Raw genomic sequence first — 9,721 nt, forward strand, 5'->3', positions numbered from 1 at the left:
AAATAATAAAGATAAGATATTAAAGGAGTAGAATATATTTAATATTTTTCCTTATTTTAGGATTTAAGGGATATATTATATTGCATCATGAAAAGTGCAGCAAATGTCCAAAACCAATGCCAAGCTTCTTTTATTTATATTTGAAATTATTATTTTTTATGAATTGAAGAAATCTATTGTTCTATATCAAACTTTGTACCAATCTATAAAAAGGTTGAAATCAAAAATTGTAAAGTAGTGTCCATGTAAATTATTCTGCTTTGAAGACAGCCTCCTTTGGCAATCTCAGATATAGTAGGGTAGGTTTCTATTTATTTATTTATTTTTACACTTTTGTCGATTCCATATTCCCTCACCGGAGTTTGCCCCTCTGGAGTTTCTTGGAACATACCAAATGATTGATCTTACAACACTTGGAAACAGGAAAAACAAAAACTGAGCCTGATTTAAGTAGATTATTATTGTTTAATGTGTTGACTTTGAGTGAAGCAAAGACAGGAGCATTGATTTCATCTGGTTACATGGTGGTTTATTTACATGTGTAGCTGTGAAGGAACTTGAATGCACCAACTGGTGGATGTTACGTCTAAAGATAGCAGTGGAGAGGAAGTTTGGGGGGCGTCAGTGAACGCAACACAAGGCTCTGTATTTTCATTCAGTCCCAGAAAGCGGAGAGGAGGAGGGTAAGAGTGGGGGTATTTGACTCCTGTCTCCCAACCCCCAGCCGGTCCGTCCGTAAGAGGTGGATTTAGAAGAAAAGACTCCAAAACCTGCGACGTGGAGATAACGAAAGAAAAAGAGAGGAGACGTTTGGAGATTCACGCTCGGCGTCTTCGCGCACGGATTAACTACCGTGGGTTATTTCTATGTTCCTTTTTTTGCTTTCTTTCACTGGGGAGATTTCGCTTTGGAGCTTCTGATCAGAAAAGGAAATTATATGTGTTTATCTACGCTACATTCTCCATTCGTTGTTGACTTCTTTGCCTAGCTAAAAGTGGAATATACATTTTTTTTCTTCGTCCCAAGGGATATACACAAGATTGTCTTTTGTGGAAAAAGTACGACCGCTCACTCACAAAGGAGAAACCCAAGGATTTTTAAAGACGCTCCCACCCCCGCCCCCATCGTCTGTGGGGTCCTGTCGTGGAAGTTGCGAGTAAGTTTACTTTTTCCTCATTAATTCACCGTATGTCACGTTTTAAAGGCGCGATAGAAGTGTATTATTCTTGGTAGCAGTACGTGCATATTTAACATACCTCGTTTATATATAAATTGCATGTAAAAAAACAGTAGGGAATAATGTTTGACTCCCAGAATGTGAGTAGGCTGGTGGGCACAGTTGTCCACAGGATTCAGTGTCTATATGAAGAAAAAAACTACTTTCTATAGCTGTACTGTTTGGTTGGAGATATACTAGCTTTTGTACAATATTCCTAAAAGTTGATAATCAGTGTTTGTATACAGTCACAATGTATACCTGAACATGCTCTGATTGGTCATGATTTAGCTTTTTTTGTTTAAAATTTTGCATGGAAAAATGAAGACTTTTAAGGACTAGTAATTTAGATTTAATATTTAGAATTTTTTTTAATATCGGATTGAAAGAACTGGATCAAAAGCCCTAAATAGTCCATTTTTTATAGATCTAAAACAATGTTTATTTGAGCCTTTTTTAATCATGTTTTTCATTTCAAAAGAAACAAAATATATTTTTAAGTATGTTCAATATTGAAGTGGAAAACAGAAAATATTTGTATATTTATTTTTAGATTTTACAAAATGCTTGTTGAACTAAAAACACAAGGAAAACATTTATTAAAACAAATTAATGATTGATTTAAAAAGGGGAAAATCAGGAAATATATTGTACATCTATAAAAACATTCAATATAGCCCCAAGCCAGATGTGCCCCTCCCTTTTGTCAATTATTTAATTATTCTAGGGAGTCTAATTTGAATTGAATTTTCCTGAAGCTAAACACAGCTCTTCTCTCCAATAGCAACTGCAATCTATAGAAAAAAAGGTTTAATTTGTGTAATTAGATACAATGTGGCCATGCAGAGTAGCTCAATCCAGTAACTTATGTCCTTGACTTGAATTAAAAAAACAGGTATAAATAAATGTCTTGGAATGGAGAAAGGTCAAATGTGAGGGTCAAGCCCAGAACTATCAGGAACCACACCATTGTCTCAAGGAATGACTGGAGCTGGATTGATAATTTATTTCAAAAGACATAATGAATACATTTGTGTTTAATATCCATATTATCTATATTGCTTTCCAAGTTTTGATTTAATTAGCTATTATGTCATTTTTATTGTTTTCTGATGAGTCACATTTTGGTCAGGAATAAGATGAACTTGTCTTTTACAGTAAATAGAGGTTTTTGTCAAACAATTTATCACCTTCAAATAAATGGGCAAGGAAGACAAAGGGGGACAAGCTGCTAGGTTCAGCGGAACAACTGTCTGTCACTCAGCACTCAAGGCAGTTTTATTATTATTATATTTTTTGCCTTAATGAAAAAAATCTCAGATCAATGAATTTATGAGCTCCAGCCTTGTAAAGAGATGAAAACCTTCATTTTGGGAGGGTAACAAAGTTGGACAAAAACTAATTCAATTGTGGCCTGATATGATTTATTTCCTGTCAAGTGATCAAAAATGTTCAAGTAAGACTATCCTTTGGAGTTTTTATTCATTTTTAAAATGTATTTTAATCTGATCTGTTCTCATTGGAAGTGTACCTATAGTTTACTTTTAATGCGATCAAATAGGCAAAGCGTTTTCTGAAGAACAAATCAATAAATCAAGAATAAAAACTAACAGGGAGCAAAGCTACTTCCATCTGTGCCAAAATGCTCACAAACTAAAAGAAAACAAAACGGAACTAATGATCTGTTTACTGTTTCTTTACCACAATCATAAGTCTTTTTAGTTTCTTTATTTAAATAAGATCACCAAAACAGACAGAACAGCACAGAAATAAAGTTAAGGTAGCATTTAATAATTATCTATCTTTGTTTAAGCTGTCTGTTTGTGACCACAAGCATAAATGTCTTATTTTTAAACTCCAGTTTGTATGACCTTTTTTTGTTTTTTTTAGGTGCAAAATCCCTAATTTTACAAATTGGGCTGTTTAAATGGTCCCTGGTATAATGGGTGTTGAAAATGTCTTTCTTTCTGATTTTAGGCTTAACATTTAATCGTCACACGTTTCCTTTTATACCATTGCTTTGTTCAGTTCAATCAAATCCAAATTTGTGGCCATTTCCGTGGCATCAAGTGCTTTGCAATTAGTCACAATGCGTTTGATGCAGCTACACAGTTAATAACAGCGGCAAAGAGGAAAGGAAAATTATGTGCATGAATAGTGGTTTTGTTGCCCTTAGAGCTAATTGTGTGTATTCATTTTAATTAGCCCAGAGAGCTAAATCAGTACGCTTTCAGTAACATGAGGTGCAATTAGTGCCGTTTGAAAATTGTAGGCAGCGTGGCCTGTGCAGTGTGGCATCGTTCCTCTCCCCTTGTAGACAACTCCTTTTTCAGAAATTTAAAATGAATAAATAAATAGACCACCCCCCCCAAAAATGCATAAAGGCCAGAATAGCCATATAATATAGGAGTTGCAATTAGAGTTTGTGTTTCCGCAAGGGTTGTTGCTAACGCAATCACTCAATCAAAAGAATGAATATACATTTAATTATCTATTTAGTTTTATTACCTGCTAAAACATAATCACCAGGGCTATAGGATGGGGGCGGGCTCATTCTTGACTCTTTATATACATGCACTTTATTAATCTCAAGGGAAAGTTTAAGGAAGTAGGTTAAGTGTATGAGGGAAGAAAAAGGCACTACACACTAAATGATGAGTAATTTCAACAATAATACAGATTTGTTAGTTTTTCAATAGCCAGCAGATGGTTCAATATTTTCGCTGTATATTTTTAGAGTTGCGGTTATTAGTATGAAAGTACCAAACAAGATTGTTAAACATTTACAAGTAGGGGAGTTAACTAAAATCTTTTGATTCATGTTTCGTACCGATGGAAAAAAGCATTTCAACAAATATGGCCTGGTTAAGATTTTGAGAATTAGTAATTGTAACTATTAAATTTAAAGATTTGGGCCTGATCAGTATTTAGTATGAATTGTTGAACAACTTGATTGATATCCTAAACAATTCCCCAAAAATGGGAATTGTTTAGGATATAAATCACATTGAATATCTGATTTTTCTTTAGTTATTTTCTTCCCACTGGGGAAAGAAATTGCTTTAGTGTGCAATTCTGATTTGGTCGTCTGCTTCAAATACATAACATGTACAGATGTACAACATTAAGTACAGTGGTACCTCGGGGGGACTTTATCCATGGAAACAACGCACTCGTAACCGAACAAACAAATTTAAATTAACTTGGATTAATATATACAGACACACTCAAACATACGTTTAATGTAACTTTACACAAAACTGAATTCTAATTTTGTTTTAATCTTTTTTTACCTTTGTAACGGGTTGACTCCACCCGCACGTTCAGCCGGAGTCTTCAAAACGAACGCATCAAGAGTTGTTTGTTTTTGCCTTCCCTTCAAAATATTTCGAAAATGACGCACACAAATGTCATCACAATACGATAACGGGCGACCACTTGCCAGCTTGTTGTTCTACAAAATCTGAAAACTCTTGCCACTTCGTTGTAACTTTCCTGGGTGATAATTGAGGCAAATGTCTTGATAAATTCCACCGCGGCTTTCGAATTGCAACTACCTTTTATCCACAATAAAAGAAGGCTCTCCATCTCGTCATGAATGTCACTGCGCCGGTGGGAAATTATAGTTAGTCCTTTGGAAGGCCTCTTCTCCTTAATTGCGTCCTTCTGCTTAAAGATGGTGGATACGGTTGACGTATTCCTCTCGTATTGCCGAGCAAGCTCGGTGACATTATTTCACGCTTAATGTTGATTGTCAACGGTCGCCTTTTCTTTGCAAAACTCTGCCGATGCATTGTTGTTTACTTTGTATGTAAATGTAGTATGTGGGGGAAAAACGGGGGTGGGGGGATGCAAAGCTCCGCCCCGTGCTCGTAGATATATTTTACACACGAAAGAGATGCGGCAAGACAGTGTCATGGCCACCTGGCTTGGTCGCATCTCAAAATTTTTGATTGTATCTATGGCGAATTATTCGATCAAAATTTTCATCGTATCTCGAGCATGTCGTAGGTAGAGCTGATCGTAGGTCGAGGTACCACTGTACTGTGAAACCAAAAGTATTTCAGACATGGGAGATGGTTTGAAATTGGTCACCTGTTGATGGATTGACTGCAAAGCTAAAGTGTGTGGTCCAAACAGTAGATCTTTCGCACCAGGTGTGTTGTTTTTCTAAATCTAAATAGCCAACAGTTAAATCAGGAAAAACAGAACACTGCATTTTTTTGAAGGAATTGCAACAAACACCTGGGAATTGAGGTAACCACTCTCCTGTCTGTCCCCTTCTTCTTTTATCTGGTTGTTAGGCACATTCTATGTTCAGTGTTATTACCAGCTGGCTTCCGCCAGATTGATGCGCAGCTTTACCCTTGGGCAGTCTGCCTCCTCTTCTCAAGCATTTGTGGTTGTCTGGTAGGAAAGGTTGCCCTGTGCCCAGGCGGTGTGACCCCATGTGAGCTTCCAGACATGTGGCACTGGGGAGGGGTTGAGAAGGACCTCCAGTTCTTTTGCTTCATTGGCTAGAGCAGGTTGCAGTTAGCTCATTTAAACACAGCTCATGCGGGCCGTTAGCCAGCCTGTTGAGCCATCTGCATGAAGAGTGTATCTGGGAAGCAATTGCCCCAAACAGTTTTTTTTCTAATTTTAGCTTCTGAACCCACATGAGGCAATAAACTTTTAGCCTTGCCAAAACTAAATGCATGACAGCTGAGTTGTAAAGGTCAGCTCTAAGGTCTGGTCCCTGCAACAAGCAATCTGTCTGTCAGTGGGAGCTTGTTTTGTTTGAATTTTGAATAAACATTTGAATTTTAACCTTTAATGGTGACCATGGAAAGTAAAATGATCTTTTCATTAGAGCATATATTCAATTTCAATGTGAAATGGCACATTAGTATTTGTTTAGTGGGCCAGATCCGAAGGGAGTGAAGACATTTCTCCACAGCGGGGCTCAGTTGTCCTCATGACAAGACTCTTTTAGAGCTGTAAATATTGATAAATGCAGGTGCTTTGAGTGTTAAAAGTGTCGGCAAATGAAAGGAAGACAACAGAGGGATAGTATTGCACACTTACAAAACAAAAACCCATTTGAAATTTTTACCTGCTTTAAGCCACCTAAAACATTAACACCATATTAAATTAATATTTTAATAACTTTAACAACCTTATGAAAATTATTGATAAAGAGAAGTGTGTCAGTACATAGAAACTTGCCTCAGATAATGCAAGCAATTACTGTTTTTATTAGCCTACTATAATCCTGGGATATTTTCTTAATGACTGCGCAGTATTAAACGCTTGGAAATGAGAGAGGTCAGAAGCACTAATCAATCTTCAATGTCCCATTTCTATTGTCCCTTTTGTCAGTTTTGCGGAGCCTCAACTTTTGGGACATCTGGCACTCTGTGTGTGTTTGGGTGGGGGCACCCAGTTGCCCTAAGGTGGGAGGTGACTGATGGGGATGACTAAAATCATGTGTGTGCAGAGGGGTGTCATTGTGTGGAGAAAGGGAATTAAGAGTAAGCAGATAATTAATGGGTGGAAATAAGTGTGCGTGTGTGCGATGCAAAAAAAACAAATAAATAAACACACAAAAAAACCAACTAAATATTAGTGCCTCGGAGGGTGAGAAATAAAGAGAGAGCATCCAAAAGTATAGTCACATAAGTGCCCTGAGAAAGGAATAGAGGAAGAAAGAGGTGATTTTAAGAGAGATGGAAAGGGATGTGTCAGTCTGCAGTTGCTAGGGTTAAGGAGGAGCAACTACCTGACTGCCAGGCTGATTGTTCATACCTATGCATCAGGGGATACGCGTCCCAGTTTATGAAAAATGGCGGCCATTGAGTATGTGGGCTACTTTACAGAAATGCTTGTCTGTGGAACAGGGGTGATTGAATTGTATGCTGATCCCTCTTAGAGGAGATGCTTGTTCCCACACTATGTTCAATGTAATCCGTATGTCATCCTCTCAATACAGTTTGGCACAGTGTATAAATTTATTTAACATTAATTCCCACAACAACACGGGACAATGCATTAAAAAAACAAATCATGATGCTTTGTCAGTAATTACAACTTCCGTGACCGGAGCCCCTTTTCAAGCAGCATGCTGGCTCATCCTTCAGTGAGAAGAAAACAAAGCCCAATACTACAGTGTGGATGTGGAAATTATTGTGGGAAATATTGTATTACACCTGACCAGAAGTGTGTAAGAGAACGAAGATAGGGAGAATCCACCCGAGGCAACAACCATTGAAGATCTTGTCACTTGTGCATCTCATAGTGTGAAACGCATTGCAGTGAAGCACATCAAAACCTTCTCTGTGCTTGCAAAGAGGGAAAATGACATATTTATGTAAAGTAAGACATAAGTTATCCACTTTTTGACAGGAACCAGAGTTGAACTCTTGACTTCAAGGTGAGCAGGCCAGCCTTTTCTTTTATGTTTTCACGTTAACGGGAATAATAGAAAAAGTCTGTTTTCAGATATGTCAGAAAATGTCAAACATCTTTTTATTTCACCGTCTTAAGCATTTTTTCATTATAAATTTCTTCTATAAAAAACTTCAAACAGTTTTAAAGCCAAGTGTGTTTGTGGATTTTGATTGTTCTTAACTTCCTCGCTGATGTCGATCTCCTGTTTGTTAGTTAATTATGTAGTACAATAACGCAAAATTGATGTAATTTCTAAGTTAGTTTCCTAAATTGGAACACCAACCTGAGGGGTGACTCAATAGACCTTCAGTTTGTCAAAATAAATATAATCAACACCGTCACTTGTAGACAATCAAGATTCGACCTATCTGTATATACGCCACACCAGAATTTAGGCCGCATGGGTAAATAGAAAGTTTACAGGATGGTGTCTAAAATTGTAGCTGAGAATCTGGATGAAGTCCGTAGGCCGGGGTCCCCCATTTTCACGCAGATAAAAAGAGCAGCAGTACATTTGAACTAGTGCCCTCGAAGGATGCAACATAAGTACAAAATAGGAGGGAGCAGATTGGGTTTAGTTTTTTTTTCACCCACAGCCAAACTGTCATTTATATGCCCTAGGGTACTCCCATTTATGGAATCACCAAAAGGGCCATGGCCTCACTTTCCAGCTGCCACTGGTGAAGTTTGTGCCAGGACTGGAGGGGATTTTATGCCAGATAAGATTTGCCCAGTTGGCCACACTTAAACTACTCTATAATAAAAAAGAAATCAGTTACTGTGCCAATCCTATGCATTTAAGTTATCTTGTCATCTTATTATTGAATACGTTTTTGAAGCATTAGTGGTATCACACTGGTGACAGTCGACAACTACAGTAATTTCTTTAGCAAACAGTTCTGTCTATGTTAGTCAATATGTAGTAGAAAAACTTTGTGACACAAAATGTAATGTACTATCCTCATAAACTTACACATTTTACTATGTGCAAAATATAGTATTCATTCCATCCTTCAGAGGGTTCACCAATGATAATGTAAATACTCAGTCTGAGTTTGCGTGAAGCAAACAAGTACACACCCTGTCACTTTTACAATATGCTGCTCTATCACACACAGAGGCCAACATCTCCCGATGCAAAGTACCCAGGCTGTGAGCCCATCCAGTTAATACTGGAATGTCCTCTTCTATTGTACATCACAGTTGGTTATTTGGTTGATGCCTTTGGGAGTCTGGCGGGGAATAAATAACATGTTACATGGGATAGTGTAGATGGAAGGAAGTGGGAGAACAATAGCATCTCCATACTTTATAAATTGTAGAATGTGAGTGTTAGATGCAGTATGAATAGCAAAATGGTTGGGTTGACATTTTTATTCAGTGGAACACAATGATTCATGTTTTTACCTCTTTAGCAGAGTTGTCTCTGATTCAATCACATGATCTGTAATTGGGCCGATCACACTTTACTAGTACTAGTGGTCAGGAGTTGTGTTATACAGCAACTAGATGAAGATGTACTAAATGGAAATTCATAGAATGATTAACTAATATTGATATTACATAGATGACATAGATTATACTGCGGACTGCTGGCTTTTGAGAACATTGAAGTCTTTAGTTGCGGCTCATAATGCGGAAAATACAGTAACAGCTAATGCTGCACAAAACTATTTTGTGCTGTTAACGGTTGAGGTTTACCATTGATATGTGGTGTTCTGTAGTCACACGTATGTAAAACATGTATGTATATGAAGAACCTTAAAGAGTTCATAAGCTTATAAATATATGGGCATGCTGCTGTAGTGGTTGTAATAGTGTTGTATGAGTACTCACACCAAGTGTACATTTGTAATACTTAATGACGATTACATCATTTTCAGCAGCAATTATTTATGATGTTCCAATGAGTGTTGAGATGCATTCCTCTGTAAAACATGTTGAACAGTAGAGAATTATGTTGCATTGCCTAGAAAGGGCTCAAGAGACCAGAGTTCCATGAGTGTACTGCATGGTTCTTTCTTTTGTCTGAGCCATAGCCCTCCATGTTCTCCTGTTTTCAACTGCTTTCAAGAG

At 37.3% G+C, this 9,721-nt stretch overlaps 1 protein-coding gene across 10 annotated transcripts in view; it reads left to right on the top strand.

Annotated features, from left to right (window-relative positions):
- The window catches only part of ptprsa (protein tyrosine phosphatase receptor type Sa), a 159,568-nt gene that overhangs the window by 45,686 nt on the left and 104,161 nt on the right, over positions 1–9,721 (top strand). For 7 of the 10 annotated variants that reach the window (XM_077608061.1, XM_077608051.1, XM_077608057.1 and 4 more), the window contains exon 3: positions 1,027–1,156. The exons of 1 other annotated variant lie outside the window; for it this stretch is intronic. The gene's annotated coding sequence lies outside the window, so the exon portion shown is untranslated. Of the gene's footprint in view, positions 1–679; positions 858–1,026; positions 1,157–9,721 lie in introns of those variants that run through there. 2 more of the 10 variants (XM_077608054.1, XM_077608053.1) reach the window with 2 other exon arrangements.

The sequence above is a fragment of the Stigmatopora argus genome, chromosome 8 (genome assembly GCF_051989625.1).
Source record: "Stigmatopora argus isolate UIUO_Sarg chromosome 8, RoL_Sarg_1.0, whole genome shotgun sequence".
Lineage (NCBI taxonomy): Eukaryota > Metazoa > Chordata > Actinopteri > Syngnathiformes > Syngnathidae > Stigmatopora > Stigmatopora argus.